Source organism: Manis pentadactyla, chromosome 2 (assembly GCF_030020395.1).
Source record: "Manis pentadactyla isolate mManPen7 chromosome 2, mManPen7.hap1, whole genome shotgun sequence".
NCBI lineage: Eukaryota > Metazoa > Chordata > Mammalia > Pholidota > Manidae > Manis > Manis pentadactyla.
In genome coordinates, this window is record NC_080020.1 from 223081121 (window position 1) to 223097561 (window position 16441).

The window sequence follows — 16441 nt, forward strand, 5'->3', positions numbered from 1 at the left end:
ACCTGGAAGGTGCCCCATACGATCTTGTGAATGACCTGGAGCAAGAGGTGTATATAGTGCCAACTTGAGGGTGCCCAGTGGATCAAATGCTGCTGCTCAGAACAGCTATCACTTATTGGCCATTTATTATAATCTAGGCAGCTCTGTCCTGTAGAACATCTTGTGATGATGGCACTATTCTATAAGGCGCACCATACAAAATGATGGCCACTAGCCATGAGTGTCACCACTGTGTTAGGTGCTAGGAATAACATAGAAAAAAAAACGCAGAACATTGAGGATGCAAGAGAAATAGCCCTTGAAATGGTGTAACTAATGAACTGGAAGTTTCAATAGCATTTAAATTATGTCTCAGTTTAGATGACCACATGAGCTAGTAGCTTCTATGTCGGCTGGTACGACCTGTGCTGTGGCTTGGGCTCTCACAGTGCTCCTGTCAAGCGGTTATCTTGAGCCCTATTTCATGAACAAGGAACTCAAACACATCCAGCAAGCTCCTAAGTTAATTTTCTTCCCACTGTGTCAATCAATCTGCTGCCACGATATAATAGTAAGAACTGTTCACGCCCTTCTGAGAATAAGAACATACAAAACAGAACTTAGAAAGGTAGGGAAGAAGGTTTTCTCCTGCCTCCTCATTTGTTGGAACGCTTTCATGATTATCACGCAACACTGGTGTGGGCTCAGTTCTAATATTGTAATGTCTGTTATTTCATTTAATTCTTATCACAAAACCTGCCATTGTAAACTCCATGTAGAGGATGAGGAAACAAACCCAAAAGGTCAAGGCATTTATCCAAGGTCCCTGGCTGGCTGTGGCAGAGGCAGGATTTAACATGAGTCCATCTGGCCATTTCTGCTACATTTTTCTGTTGCTCTTAATCAAGTATTAGTTGCGGGAAAAAACCTAAATCCACATGTAATGAAGCAAAAGAATTGGTTACGTTATGTAATCGTTCACTTCCATCGCCTCTAAGGCTTGAAATTCTCTGCTGTGGGTGTTTATTGCCACCTTCTGGCAGCATGTGTGTACTGCATGAAAATGACAGATGCTGAGGGCTTTTTAGTCATTTCATGACTCATTCTTTACCTCCACATACATTTATAGCAGTTACTATGTGTCAGAAACTGTGTTAGATGCTGAATAAAATAAATAAAAGACTTAGAGCACTGAAGATAGTGTGGGGTGTAGATATTAATCAACTACATAAAGAAGCAGAAAATGACTATGGTTGGTCATTACCAATGTACAGAGTTACAAATAAGAGTAATGAAGATGGTCTTACAAGCTTGAAACTTGAACAAAACTTTAGTGTGTGGCCATGTGGATAAAATGAGAGTTGCTGTGGCCAGGATTCTCACCTGGCCCTGGTTGACTAGCTCACTGCACACCTGTGGGCAATACAAGGCTGTTGACTCTGTATAAAGAGCTCCGCCCAGTGCTCTGGGTGATATGGTGGCAGGGCTGCAAGGCTGCAGGCGAGCAGAGCAGAGGCTGGAGTGGTGGCAGCGCCAAGGACAGAGGCCCAGAGGACGGCTATGTGGGACAACTGTGCAGAGAGGCCCAGAGGATGGCTGTGCAGGACGGCAGTGAGGACAGAGGGGCCCAGTGGCACCCGGAGGCAGAGACTGGCTTACTGCATACAGACTCTCTCTGAGTGAGTGGGATTCTAGTGACTGACCTGCCACCTGGAAATAAAGTTGGGTATAACCCTTTCACCCCAAGAACGTTTTGCTGTCATTTTCTTTGGTCACACTGAATCCATAGCAAATTTGCCTGGGGCTGAAACCCATTGGCGAGACAGGCCCCCACCCTAATATGCAGGCTACTGACAATTGTTTTTTTTTTAAATCACAGTTTTGGAATGGTCTCTGAGCCTGAAACTTTCTGGGGTCACACAAGCCTAGACGGTATCTGCATGGACTCCGTAGCTTTTCTCTGACCCAGCCACGGTGCAGGAGGAGAAGGCCCCAGCCAGGGCTCGAGGACTTTGCCTCTCCCGAGGAAGACAGTAGGAGACTTTGCATAAATTAACCAGCTCTCTCCAAGCCACAGCAGAGGGTTTTCCCCACAGTTAGTGGGCCAAAGTCCTTCATTTCTGTCTTTTCCATAATTTATCTGGTTGTATTAAAAGTTATGTTTCTTTTGAGAAGTGGTGAAAGAGCCCCAGATGCCTCCTGCTGAATACGGGGCCTGTCATTCACCCCAGCACGCCCGGGTCCCACCCAGAGCGGCAGAAGGCTGTTTGGTAGCTGGGTTAAGGAATGACCCCAGAGCAGCGTGCTTGCATCCCTGCCGGCAGTCACCCAGACAGCCCTTGGCACCGTCTTGCTGTTGTATACTTCATCCTTCCAGAAGTTGCACCAAGTCCAGAGAAAACAACTGCAACATTTCCCACAGGAATCTCTCCCTCGCCCAGAGTCACAGGTGCCTGCCTGTTTCACGGGGAATGCAGGTCGCCTAGAAGTTGCCCCATCTGACCTTCAGCTGGGAGATGCTTGTACTACCATGTCCTCAGCCCACTGTGACGGCCTCCGGGTTGTGGCGGGAGTGGGTGGCAGCAGGGCCACTGAGGAGGACGGCCTCTCTCCAGGGCTTTGCCCCAGGCCCAGCTCCCAGCTGATGCTGAGCAGCCCTCAGACCTCAGAATAGATTTCTGCCCATTAGGCTGCCTGAAATAGAGCTCCTGATGGGATCAAAGAGCAGGAGGGTATTCTGGGACTGCTTCACTGCTCCCAGGCTTGGAGAGGTCGGCCATCCAGTCCTTCACTGGACACAGTCCCTTTGAAAACATCCTTGATCAGGCCAATTCTGTTTTCCTTTGTTCTCAAATGTCAGAAGCCTTTCTTGTCTGGCTTATGAACCCACAAACATAATCTCCTCCCCAAGGTGGAGTCTTCTTTATCGCACCTGTGAAATATGGCTACGCTGCCTGGGAGGTCATCCACCCTCACCTCTGCTGGAATTAGCCAGGGGCTTCCTGCAGGGGCTTCCAGCCTCCTGTGGATGACCTGGCTCAAGACCCACCTTCTCAGGCCCTGCCACTAACATAGCACCTACTGCTTCATAGGCGCCTGTCAGGGAACAAAGCCCCAAGCAGGCCCCTTTCATATGTTACCTCCCCTGGTCCTTCAGCAAGTTTAGGACGTGAGTGTCGTTATTCTGGGTTAAGTAACTGGCATAAGGTCATACCACTGAGAGAAGTGAGTGGGCTGGGATCAAACCCAGCTGTCTGCAGAATGTCGCCTGATTCCTGCACCTGCTATGGTGGCAGGCCCCCACCCTAATATGCAAAGACCTGCAGTCCACCTCCTCCATGAAGACTGGAGAGGCTCTGCCTCTCTCTGCCGTCCCCCCATTTCTTCCTCCCCACAGCGCCCCTCCCGCCTTGTGCTGTGCTCACAGCAGCCCTGCCTGCCTGTCTCTGTCCTTGTCAGCAGGACCCGGCAGGCCGCAGCAGGCCCCTGTGGAGCAGGACACCCACTCTAGGGAAGAAAGGGGCAAACATACCACCCCTCACACGGTCCACACGCCTCCTCCCCAGGCAGCAAGAAGGGCCCAGAGCAATTCCCGAGGCCCAGGCAGAGCTGTATCCAGGGCAGGCCGATGGAGTCTGCGGCCCCAGCTCTGTGGTGGGTGCCACTGTGGAAAGAGGGGCATGTGACCCCTAAGCCCAGCCCAAGGATTTCAGTCAGTTTCCTGGACCTCGGCCGTGGCCCAGCACAGTACTGATACTTCATCCTTCCCTGCCCAGGGATGCATGAGTGTGTCCTTGAAAGAAGCAGGACCCACCCACTGCTAAGGAGAGGCAGAGGCGGGATGTGAACGCAGTTCCACCTGCCTCTGTGATGGTGGCTGACCGGCAATGTCGGTTAACACCTCTGGGCCTTAGTTTACTCATCCATGAAAGGGGGCAACAGTAATTAACACATAGTGGTGGTGGTGTGCAAGTCACTTGTGATGACAGATGGTAAGACCTCTGAGGCTGCAGCTGGGCCCTGGGTGTTGGAGGTCCCCATCCCCTTCCCCCTCAAGGCTACACCAGGGCAGCAGGTGGTTAGCGGTGGGGTCTCAGCACACAGGCTGGGTGCTGCCATGCTGGTGCCCTTGAGCATTAACTTAGCATTTGGTTTTGGTTTCAGGCTCTTTGTGCCCGTTTCCTGGGCTGCCTCACTGGCTGCATTGATGCCCCACTTCCTTGCCTCCTAACTGCTCCTGCCACCCCCACTGTCAGGCCCCTCCAATCTGTTCTTCCCACAACTCAGCTTTTCACATCCAGGTCATGTGCTCTTCCCATGCCTGCCTGTCTAATCGTTCTCAGAAGAAGGAGTAACACTGTCCCCGGCCTCCTGGCCCTTCCAGGTCTGGCCCTGCCTCCATGCCCAGTTTCTGCTCCCCGAGCTTCTTTCCCTGCGTGGCACCTTGCTGTGCTCTCTGGCCACGTCATGCTGTTCTCTTTGTCTGGAATGCTCCTTCCCTGCCTCTGCCTGGTTGGCTCCAGACCTTGATTCAGTCTTCATTTTCTCAGGAATGCTTTCTCGGAGCCTGAGTCTGGACACCCTGAACACACACGCACATCACGGAGTCCCACCCTTGGTAACAGTCCTTAGAGACGTGAAGAAATGTTCATGGGCTTGCTTGATTAATGCCTTTCTCCCCGAGGACTGGATGTTGAATGGAAGAAGGGAATGGCCTGTTTCTGCCTGTCACTGCCATCCCTGGTGCCTGGGCCCAGCACACAGAAGGTGCTCAATAAGCATCTGTTGATTGAATGAACAGCTCAGCACAGCAGGCCTTTCTCAAGCCTGAGGAGCAGCGGCAAATGCACACAATGGCCAGTAGAGGGGCTGAAATGCGTTCTGAAGGTTGTGTGAATCAGCTACGCTAAAGAAGGCTCACCATTTGGCCTTAAAACTTGTCATATCCATTACTACTTTAGCAGATGATTCATGTATGAATCATCCCCAGGGCGGCACATGCACGTGGTCATGTGGATAGGAAGAGGAAAGAGACACTTCCCCTTCATTAAAAATGGTGAGTCCAAAAACTCTTTTCTGCCGAAGTGTTCATTCAACAGATACTCACAGAAGTCTGGGGGGTGCCAGGCTCTATGCTGAGCTCTGTGTGGGCAGGAGGCGGTGTGAGGAGAGGCAACACAGATGAGAATAAATTACAAGACCTGGTCCCTGACCTCAAGTAGATGTAACAGGCAAAGTTTTATTACAAAGCCTAATGGAGCCGCCCTCCACCTGTGGGTTCTCTGGACGCGGGGTAAACACACACACCCTCCCCCTGCCCCCAGAGGCGTCACCCAGGTTCCGTGGGCATGTCAGAGCCACCCCATCACTTGTCCTCCAGTGACAATATCTGCTCTGTACAGCCATTGCTGCACAAAGCAATCACTATTAGTTCATGTTCTTCTGGATCTACATGTATTTGAGGAGAAAATTATTCCTGAACTAAATTTGTAGAGAAAGAGTTTTGCCTCTTGGGGCAGGGAGGCGATTTCATTTATGGCCCAGACTTGACCCCTCTGTCTGCATACTGACCCCGGCTGCCCTGCCCCCAAAGGTCATGACTCCCAGGGAAAGCCTGTTACTTATTTGATAGAAAACAAGACACAGGCTGGAGAAATTCAGACTCCTCACTCATTTTCAGGTTTCCTTCACTTTAGAATTCTCACCATGACAAAAGCCAAGGTCACCTCTATTTTGAGGAAAATATGCTTCCCTTGTGATTGTATCCTCTCTGCTCCTGGATTGGGAACTGGTATACCGTAGGTGCTGTATGGATACTTAGGATGCATAAAGGAAGCAACTGGTTGCAGAGGAGACTGGGGTGCCTGAGGGTGACTAAAGCCAAACCCATGTTGCCTCTTAGGATTTCCATTTCCCGGGATATAAGGTGAGACGATAAATCAGATAAGCTTCCAAATTCCTCTTGGCTATAATGCTTTACTTATTTTTCTGATTCTGGACATAAAATCTCCAAAAAAAAAAAGAAGTAGAAAAAAGAAAATAATGAATTTGTCAACAGTGGTACTTTCATGATTTTGGATTTATTAACCAAAGCACCTACCACCCCCTTATGTTGGTGTCCTAATTATAGGATCGAACTCTGATGAGTGAATGTATCTCTGTCTTCATCCACAGCTATCCAAGTATCTTTATCTCTATATATAGATTATATCTCTATCTATAATTGATCTCTCTCTCTCTACATATATATATATGTATATTTTTTTCTATTTCTTTATCATGTTTGTATCTCTATTTTAAGTGTGTCCCAGGTCCGAAAAGATAGCCGGTACTCAGACTTTAAAAACCTGATTGGTACTCAGACTTTAAAAACCAAACAAACTCTCTTTACTTCTGTCTAATATCCAATTTGTATGACAAGTCGGGTCAATGGCACCTCGGTCTGTGCCACGGAGATTCTTCTAGTACTTCTCTTGTTGACTCATCTTCAGTCAACAGTATAAATCAGTCCACTGTTAGCATGTTATAAAATAGGAGGTCAACAACAGTACCTCACACTCTGGAAACCGTCATGAGTTTCCATCTGAAGCCGATGTGCCAGAGTAGGAAGAAGATTGTTGTATCAATTTTAAAATGACTCATCTTTAAAACTAGGGAAAGATGAGGACCTTTCAAGGTGGTTGGCAGAAGGCTGGTTGTTGTGGGGAAAACTGGAAAGAGGCCCCTCACCTGATAGTCTATTTAATTACTCCGGCTGAGGTGAGGAGCACAGCAGATTTTGCTACTGATTCTAAAGCTGGTTATTTGTTTCATCTCCCCAGCTCCTCCTAGAATAATACAGTCTATTCGAGATCATTCCATTGCAGCCCAGAGCCAATGAACTTCACACTGGCATGGGGACAGTGCTGGGATTGCTCAGGAGAAACTTCCGACCAACTCTGAGATGTTCGCCAGATTTATTATTGTTCGGCACTACCGACATAACTATAACTTCTACCCAAGTTATTACAGTCCCACATAGTCTCCCACTGCTACCAAAAGTATAGGAAAAGATCTGGTTGCAGACCAAGAAACAGAGAAAATACGTCTTATAGAGAAGTAAGGATGGTCTGCAGGTGGGAGATGGGAGCTTTGTGGCCAGAGGGGTCTGGGATTGAATATCAGTTCTTCAGTTTACTAGATGTGGGTCTTGGGCAAAGGGTTTTTAATCTTTTTCAAAGCCTTTGCTTATTCATATGGTGGCGGGGGATGGGGGATGTCGGTGGAGAGTTGGCTGCTGGGCAGGGCTCTCTGGAATTTAATGGGGAGGACACTGGAAATGAGTCATCCTAGGATTGGGTACCAGTTCCAGGGTGGAGCTGTGTAACTAGGGGCAGTGGGCTTTCCTGCTCTGGTCAGACGCTGTGAGGACTAAGGTGATGTATGTAATGACTACTGCATGGCATTTGGGTCATAGTAGGTACTTGGCAAGTGAAAGATTCTGAATTATCATTCAGAAAGGCTATATTTTATATGCACCAAGAATATGAAAACTGAGGAACACTAAAAGAAATACATGTAAAGAAATTGATTTTCTTTATTCTTTCATGGAAAAATATACTGAGTGATCAGTCAATAATCACCTACTATGTGTACCCACTATGTGCCAGGTGCTGGGCTAGGTGCTGGGAAGGATACAGAGAAGCATAAACTGTGGCCCAGGATCTCAGCCTGCTTAAGGAGGCAGACACAGGCATGCCCAAAGTTTATGAGCCATGCCAGGCAGCCAGGGGAGCTCCCGGCCAGCCAGGGATGGCGCCTTTGACCCAGCCTTGCGGGATTTGTTGGACACATCTTGGTGTATCTGTGTTTCCCTTTAATTACCGTCAAGTCCATACAAACACCAGGTCAGTCAGAGTCCAAATTTGCTCAAGATCTGTAATCTGGTTGAGGCAAGGAATTTTGGAACATGAGAAATTCTGAGAGGCTGCTGCCCCTCCAGGGCAGCAAATCTATCCCACCACCCCACCAGCCCCTTGGCAGAATGGACAGACCAGATGGTTGCCATGATTCCCTGCAGAAAGCTCCCAGCCACCTATTTTCAGATCTTGCTGAGCTCCTGAGGGAGGACTCCTTCCAGGAGGGAGTCCTGTTTACTGCAACCCAGAGACTGGAACCTGATGGGGGAAGAATGAGGGCTTACTTGGGAAGGTCCAGGACATGCACCAAGAGTCAGAACTTATGGGCTCGAAGAGCAAGAACATAAAACGCACACTAAAGTGTGGGCAAGCCAGGCACCAGGACTCTCACCATTTCTTCTCCTCCCTGCAGACATCAGTGTGAGCAGTGAGCCAGCCTTCCACATAGTGCCCTGGGGAGGAGCCTGTTTCTACTGTCTCCTCCCAAACTCAGTCTCCTTGATTTTCCCCTCCTTAGGGAGGGATGCCAGCAAATGCAGTCCGATTCTCGACTCCGTGGTCTAGAAGGACCAGTTTAGAGATTAGATCTCAGAGCACAGAGGAAGTCCCTGGAGGGCTGGCCAGGAGGAGTCAGCAGTTAGAGTCCCTGCACCCTAACGAGGACAGAGGACAGTGGCGCCAGACCTGGAGCCACTCTGCTTTGTAATCAAGTCCCACAGGGCATGACCCCAGAGCAGACAAGGGTCAGAGCCCAAGTTCCACTCGTGCCATTTACTGGCTGTCTAATGCTGGGAGAGGACTTGGCAATCCGACCTGTTTCCTCTTGTGCTGGATTAGAGAGAGGGGTTTCTATGAGCCCTGGGGTTCTGTCAGCGCCTATGAGTCTAAACCGGCACACAGTCAACATTATTCTTGACAGAAGATGCTGGTTTAATTAAACTTTTATAGGACGTGTGCCACGTGTGGTTTAAAGCCACTGCCAATACTTCACCATGTAATCTTCTAACAATCCTCCTACGTAGGCACCCTGCTCACCCCATGACACAGATGAGTAAACAGGGGCACATGGATATTACGTGAACTTGTCCCAGATCACAGCCTGTTAGTGGTGCAATTTTGTTTGGCCCTAGAGGTTATACACTTAGCCACGAACCTACACATCTCTGATCTCAGTACAACAGGAACACAGACACCAAAAAAGGCAAGATCCCAGTACCCCTCAGCACATACCACCAGTAGACCCGTGCCTCTACTCTAGGCAGGCAGACGCAGCATGAGCCTGGTGGTGAGGTCAGCAGTTCTGACTGCTGATGCAAAGTTGTGCAAAGTTGCTTAGGATTCACGCATTAGGAGTCAGACATGATTCCTGCTGCAAAGTGGCTTAGGGGTTGTAGGCTTCGGCCAGAACCAAAGGTTCTTGACTTAACCATTCAGCATCGTCCAGGGCAGAGGGGTTGTTATGTGCAAAAACACCCTTGAAGGTGCTGCATCGACTGTAAGGACCTGAGAAAGCACATTCCCTCTGCGCTTAGAGCAGCCACTGACGTGCCAGTCACTGTAGCTGGTACAGTGTTAACCTGCCCCGTGTCCTGCAATCTCTGGTGTGAGCCAGAGCTCAGACCTCCTGAGGTCTTGTTAAAATGCAGATTCTGATTCAGCAGCTTTGGGATGGGGCCGCAAGATCTGCATATCTCACACCTGCTCCTGGTGCAGGAGCCCCTGTTCCACTGACCACACTTCAAGAAGCAAGAACACAGACTCCAGGCATCTGGGATGTGAAGGAAGAAGCCCAGCAGGCCTGGGGAGGCCATGGAAAAGGCTGGATCAGGGTTCCAAAGGCCGCGGGAGAAGCAGGCACACGTGCATTTGTGGGGCACTGAGGGGCAGCCCAGGGAGATGCCTTGGAAAACAGAAGCCAAAGGCAGTGAGGGGAGACGTCTGGGGTCTGCTGAGCCTGCCTGTGGGAACCTGCTGAGGGGGAGGGTGGGCCCGGCCCCTGGAGGGGGCACTGAGCAGCCCCAGGAGACCCAGCTGGTGTGAGCCTGGGAGCCTCCTCCTCCACCCTAGCTGCTGACAGCCTCTCCTGTCAGGTCTCCTTATTTATCTCTACCATGAAAGCAGAGAGCAGCCTTCCCACAGGCTCCAGGGCTCCCCTCTGCCAGGCTCATGAATAAAGATGCCAGCATCCCCAAGGGAATGCCCGGGGCCTTCCCCAGGGCGGAGGGGCAGGCCAGCCAGCCCTGAGCTGGCCTGGAATGGGCTGGGCTGGGGCTGGGGGCTAGGAATGCACCAGACCCTTGCTTCCCTCAATACCTCAGTTTCTCTACCTGTAAATCAGGAGACTGACCTAAATGGCTTAAGGCTCCTCATTCCAGCTCTGACTTACTGTGATTCTACTATAAAGAAAGGCAGATGCTTTATGACTTGTAAAGCCCTCTCCAAATGCAAGGCCTATTATCAGTACCTTTAAGAGGAGCCCTGTCTGAAAGAAAGGTACTGTGAGCTGCAAATGCAAGCCACATACATCATTTGAAAAGATGAGAAAAAAATCCTAATAACATTTTATTTAACCCATCATATTTAAACACATCAAATGATATCATTTTAACCTGTAATAATATTCAAGTTATTAATGAATACTTTACATTGTTTTGGACTGTCTTTGAAATCAGCCTGTACGCTATAGTCATGGCACATCTCCGTTTGCACTAGCCACATTCTGAGTGCTTGTGGCTCGTGGCTGCCATATGGGTCCTTGCAGCCCTGGATGGTGTGTACAGTGCAATGCAATCCAATGTGTTTTAACTACAACAATTCTAAAAATACAGGTTATTGCTATAAAAGATCTTCAGAAAGTAAGTCTATCTCAAGTGACCATTTGGTTGATGAAGCTGGGGTTTGTGTGTAACCAGAAACACCCTGAGCTTCTGGGACAGTGACTGGTCAGGCAGCCTGGGCATCCTGCTTATGTGTGGAGCTTGGAACAGCTGCATGAATCCACGCTTCCATTCCACATCCAGGTGTCTAAGGCCTCATACCATGGTAGCATACTCCATTTCCCCATACGCTGGCTAGTATTTCCCCATCCCAGGTACCATACACCAGTGAGTGCCACAGTAAGCTCACTGGCCTTACACAATTTTTCTGAAATGTTACCCTTGGGGGGAGCTCTCCAGCAAATCCTACTTGCTGAGAGAAATCAGTATTTTTTTCTTTCCGTCTCTGAAAAGCAATGCGAGAGACAGCTTGGCCTAGAGGAATGAGTGAGGGCCCTAGAGTAACTGCATCAAACCTCGGCTCCACTTCTGGAGTGGCCATCTGTCCCTGAGCAGGGCATTTTGCTTCTGAGCCTCAGTTTCCATGGGTGTGAAATAACCATTTCCATGGGTGGTTAATGCAAATTTCTGTAAGCAGTTTGTACAGTGCCAGGTGTATAAAATGGAAGACACTAGAAAAAAAGTAGTTTACATCTTCTTGCTGTCAGGATTACGGATGTCCATTTTGAAGTCTTCATGACAAATTATACCATCTCTGACAAAAAGTACTTTTATCCCAGAAAATGCAGTAATTGACCACTCATTGATTAACACCCATGTGCTAGACACTGTTTCAAGTCCTTTTACCTGTTTTAACAGAATTCTCACAACGGTCTTATGAGGTAGGGCTCATAGATGAGGAAACTGAAGCACAGAGAGCTCAAGGAATTTTCTCAAGGTCACACAGTAAATGGCGGAGCTGATGTGAACCTAGGAAATCCACTCACAGAGTCCTGGTGTTTCCTTGCTGCTATACCAAAGGCAGGACTCCTAAGGGAGGGGACTTTTGACCTTAAGCTCCACAGGCAAGAACCACAAACCGGTGTGGAAGCTCTTAGGGCAGCCGTAATAGTGACCTGTACCCAGATCCTACCAAGGCAATTTCCAGCAGCAGATGTTTATGAACTTTTACATTTTGCCTGCCACCTGTTATCAGCCATCCCTGCAGCTTTCCCACCACCCACGGCTTTCCGTCAGGATTCTATTTTCTGGAGCATCATTCCCAGCAGGCCTCTGAGCTCCCTGGCACGGCACCAGAGTCCTGACTGTACTGTCTCTGGAGTGTCCTTCTGGCGGCCACACACCCATGCTCTTTAGCTCAACACAAGTCCCTCTGGTGGACCTGTCCCCTCCCGAGGGGCACCTGTGGTGGAAGCAGCCAGAGAGGCATTTAATCCCCAGTGCTCTGCCCAACGGCTTGTTGCTAAGCAGCTGGTGCACGCTGAGATGTGTGGAAGGAAACCCTCATGGTGTCAAAAACAAACCCTCACGTGCCCAGAGCTGCACGCATGCACGTGTGTGTATGTGTGTGTGTGTGTGTGTGTTCCAGGCAGAACAAAGCTGAGACCCCAACTCCCTGCAGCAGGGCCCCAGGACAGTGTGGGAGCAGACAGAGCACAGAGGGGGCGGGAAGGAGCTAAATGGTTTAAAGCAGGAAGGGAACCATTTTGTCTTCCTCTGTGGTTGTTCTCCGAGCAAAACAAAACAAATACACAGAACACCTGTCTTCCTCCTCACCCACCTCCTGTGCCAGCTGATCCCAATTTCCCTGCAGAGGTGAAATGAGGGTGTCAGAGGAGACAAAGGGGCCCCAGTAAGTCTTTACCTTGGACTCATTTTCCCCCTTACACACTGCAGGACATCTCCCCGGCCCTGGCAATGCCACACATTGCCATTTTATTTGTTGCTCCTTCCCTAGACGGTGTGTTAAGAAGATCCCTAAATACAAAGGCTGGGACAGGGAGAGACAGAGGCCCAGACTGCCCCATCTCCTGATCAACTACAATACAAAGCTGGCCTCTAGTCTTGGAAAGACCTATAATTTGTGGGGCCCAGTGCAAAATCAAATGTGGGCTCCTTGTTAAAAAATTATTAGGAATTTCAAGATGGCAAGATCAGAGCATTAAACCAAGTGCAGGGCCCTTCTGAGCTCGGGGCCCTTCGCAGCCCCATGGGTTGCACACCCATGAAGCTGGCCCTGACTCTCGCCTCCATACTGCTGTTGGAATGAGCTAGTACCTGTGCAAATGTGAGCCTTTCACCTCTCTCCAAAAGCTCTTTGATACCCTCCTCCCAATAAACTCCCAGCACCCCCCCGGATTAAAGCCACCCTGCTTAGCCCAGTCACACGGGTCCTGGGTCCTGCAAATCTCTCCAGCTTCATTTCCCAGCCCACCCCTCTGGCACTCCATGCCTGCTCCAATCCACTGCAAGTCCTTCTGAAGTGCTCTTTCATGCTTGGCCAACACTTCTCTCTCACTCCTTGCTAGTTCCTATTACACTTTGTCACTCAGCTCCAGGGTCACCTCTGTTGAGCTGTCTTCCCAGACTGCTCTTTCCTTCTCACCCCATACTCTCCCTCAGCCATGATCCTCCATGTGTGATGGCAGAGCCCTGCCTGTGTGGATATGTACAGGACACTACTCCTCACTGCAATGAGCTGATTTTACGCCTGCCCGCAACTCTGCTGTGAGGTCCTCAAAAGCAGGGTCATTTATGTATCCCTCTAAACAGTTGTTGACTAACTTAATGGGTGAAGGCCACCCACTACAATATCTATTATATGTCTTATCTTACTTTAATATTAAATCCACCAAGAGATGTATTTTCCAAACTGATTTCCACAATTCTTTTATACTTCTCCAAAGAGTGATTTTTTTCAATGTATAACTGAAGGAGAGTCTTTATTGATATTTTTTAAGAAGTACTTTTATCATGATTTACAGAAAACAGCAATTTTTTTCTGACTATAAAGATAAAATACATTTATAAAGGAAAAACTTAAAACATAGTAATTAAGGAATTATTATCCCAAAACCTATTGCTCAGAGAGAGCTATTATTAACAATGAACATTGTTCTAGATGTTCATTCATTGATTCCACAAGTATTTACTGAACACTGACCATGCTTCATGCATTACAGATATAGCAGTGAATCCTGCCCATGAAAAGCTTTCTTTCCCAGTGGTCTTTGTTTACATATGTGCTCATCTACAGTTCTGTGCAGACACACACAAGCTTGTATATTTGCAGTTTCTAACTAGGTTTATTCATTTACTGATATGTCATGAAAATATTTTCATGCCACAGAGTTTAAATGCATGACCCTATTTTTTATGGCTGATATATTTCATAATTTAATTAACTAAATCTGAACTCTTAGATAATTGTCTAAAAGTTCACTGTTATCAATACCTTACTGAAACTTTTTTTAAGCACAAAGTTGTTTTGGTCATCTCCTAAAATAGATCAGTGGTGGAAAAATACACAAATTTTAATTCTGATACATACTGCCAAATGACACTCCAATATCTAATCAGGTGCTGATTTGCCTTGCATCCTTGACAAGGTTAGCACTTCCCTTAATCTTCTCGTTCAGGAGAAAAAAAATGATACCACATCATTATCCAAGCAATTTTGCATTTCTTTGATTTCTCATGAGGTTGAATATCTTTGGCATTTCCTTTGGGAAAACTGTAAGTAAGCTTGATAACAATTATTTATTTTTCTTTTCTTCTGTACAGAATTTAATTTTTAGGTAAAGTCCATCAGTATTTTTCTAAATGACTTCTGGTTTTGGTATCATATTTTGAAAGGCCTTTCTCACAATGAGATTCAAAATATTTTCTTCTAATTCTGTCTGTCATTTACCTTTGAATATTCATTCACATTATTTTGTGACTTGACAATTGTTACATGATGTAACATAGAATCCACTTTTTCCTTACGAGATTGAAATGCTACATTTACACTGGATCCTGGGGGCCCGTGTTTGAACTTACTCTCTTTCTTTAGCTATGAGTCAGTGTATTCCTCTGTCAATAGCACAGTGCCTTAATTACTGCAAACTTATAATACATTTTAATAGGGGGTAAGCAGCCTCTTCACTCTTCTTCTTTAGATTATTACTGAAAATATATTCTCCCAGAGGAACTTCAAAATAATTAGGTCAAGTTGCAAAACATCCAAACAGAGCAAAACCCAGTGAGAGTTTGAGATTGCTTTGAGCTGCTACATTCATTTAGGGAGAGCTGGCATCTCTGCAGAGTCTTTCTATCCAAGAACTAGATGCGTCCACCTGTGTACTTATGCCTGCCCAGCTGCCCAGGCTGCTGGAGCGAGAACAGCCATCTCCCTTCCTCACAGAGCACAGAGCCATGAAGCTGTGGGGTGGAGATACTGAGCTCTCAGAATGACCCAAGAGGGACTCTCGGTTGGACTTCCCAGTGGTGGCTGTAACCCGGTGCCATATAAGTCAAGTCAGCTGGACCCAGGTATACACAGAGAAGGGATTTAGGAAAACCTTGCCCCTACAATAAATATATCTTTCTCTGGAGAAATCGCCCCAGTCCAAACCTAAGTAGGGGTGGCCCCAGAAGCTTTTCCTGAGTGCAGTGAAGGGTGGCTGATTCAGGAGCACCTTCTAGGATACATGCTTTATGGAAGCATCTCATCGCATCTTCTCTCTCACCCTGAGGGTGGGTGGTGTTGCCGCATGTAACAGGGAAGGAGCTGGGGCTCACCGACCTGCCCAAGGACTGGCAGCTAATGCCCTGGCCCTGGGTCCTAGATCGGTTTGCCTCCAAGCCTCTCCCTAAACCACCCAGAGCAGTAGAGGACCTAATAAATCAGCCTGAAATCCCATCTGGGGAGGGCTGGAGACGCGGGAGAAGGCGAAGCCCACGCTGCAGGCTGCACGCCCGGGACCAGGGGTAAATGCGGGACAGGAAGTGGACTGCGACAGTGAAGCTCCTGCTGGCTCTGAGCCCCGGTGACGGCACACATTCTCTTCTTCAGCGGGAGCCAGGAGTTTTGAAGTTCAAAGGGACATGACTGTGAGGGAGGCCTGGATCAAAGCAGGTGGGGCAGGGGAGAGAATGAGGATGCCAGGGGAGGGCTGCGTGCCCCAGCACCTGCAGGCGGGACACAGCCCTGAGCCTGGGCTCCTCAGAGACGCTGGCGGGGCTGCAGCCCAGGAGGGAGGGAGTCTGAGCTCCCTGCTCAGCTCAGGGGCCATCCTGCCAGTCAGAGCTGATTTAAACCTGAATACTGTTCGATATCACACACTGACTTCAGCCTTCAAAGTGGCTGGTACCTTTCCTGCCTGCCTAACAGTCTGCCACCTTGGTGACCTCAGTCTTGGTCTCTTTGGGTCACTGCTAGTGTTACTGATCTCCACTGCTGCTGCGAGCTGCCTCCATAAACAGGACTCCGCCCCAGGAAGACAGCTGGCACATAGCTGCTTTAAAAAAGATATTGTATATATGTTTTATTTACACTCCTCTCTATGTGCCACTGAAGTGTCCTCCCTTGCTGACCCTTGGAGGGATGTAGGGAGGAAAGGTCTGCCTCAAACCCTAGAGGTGGGCAGCCTGCATGAGGCGCTGTGGGACTCGGGGTTTCTCTTTTAATGCCATTTGAAGGGAAGAAGTCCAACAAACTCCAAGCCACACCTGAACACAGAGATTACCTCCATCCTTGCCAGTCTCCTGTCCCTGGAACAAAACCACTTCCCTACGCCTCCTGCC

At 48.4% G+C, this 16441-nt stretch overlaps 1 protein-coding gene and 1 long non-coding RNA gene across 4 annotated transcripts in view; both read right to left on the reverse strand.

Moving 5' to 3' along the window:
* The window catches only part of VSNL1 (visinin like 1), a 96917-nt gene that overhangs the window by 8180 nt on the left and 72296 nt on the right, over positions 1-16441 (reverse strand). The gene's annotated exons all lie outside the window — the stretch shown is intronic.
* LOC118910581 (uncharacterized) lies at positions 7532-13648 on the reverse strand. Of its 2 annotated transcripts, XR_005024050.2 has the most exons (3): positions 8269-13648; positions 8013-8135; positions 7532-7901 (listed from the first exon to the last, which is right to left on the reverse strand). It is a non-coding gene; the product is annotated as an uncharacterized LOC118910581 (long non-coding RNA). The 2 variants fall into 2 exon arrangements; XR_005024049.2 differs by having other exon boundaries at positions 7532-8135.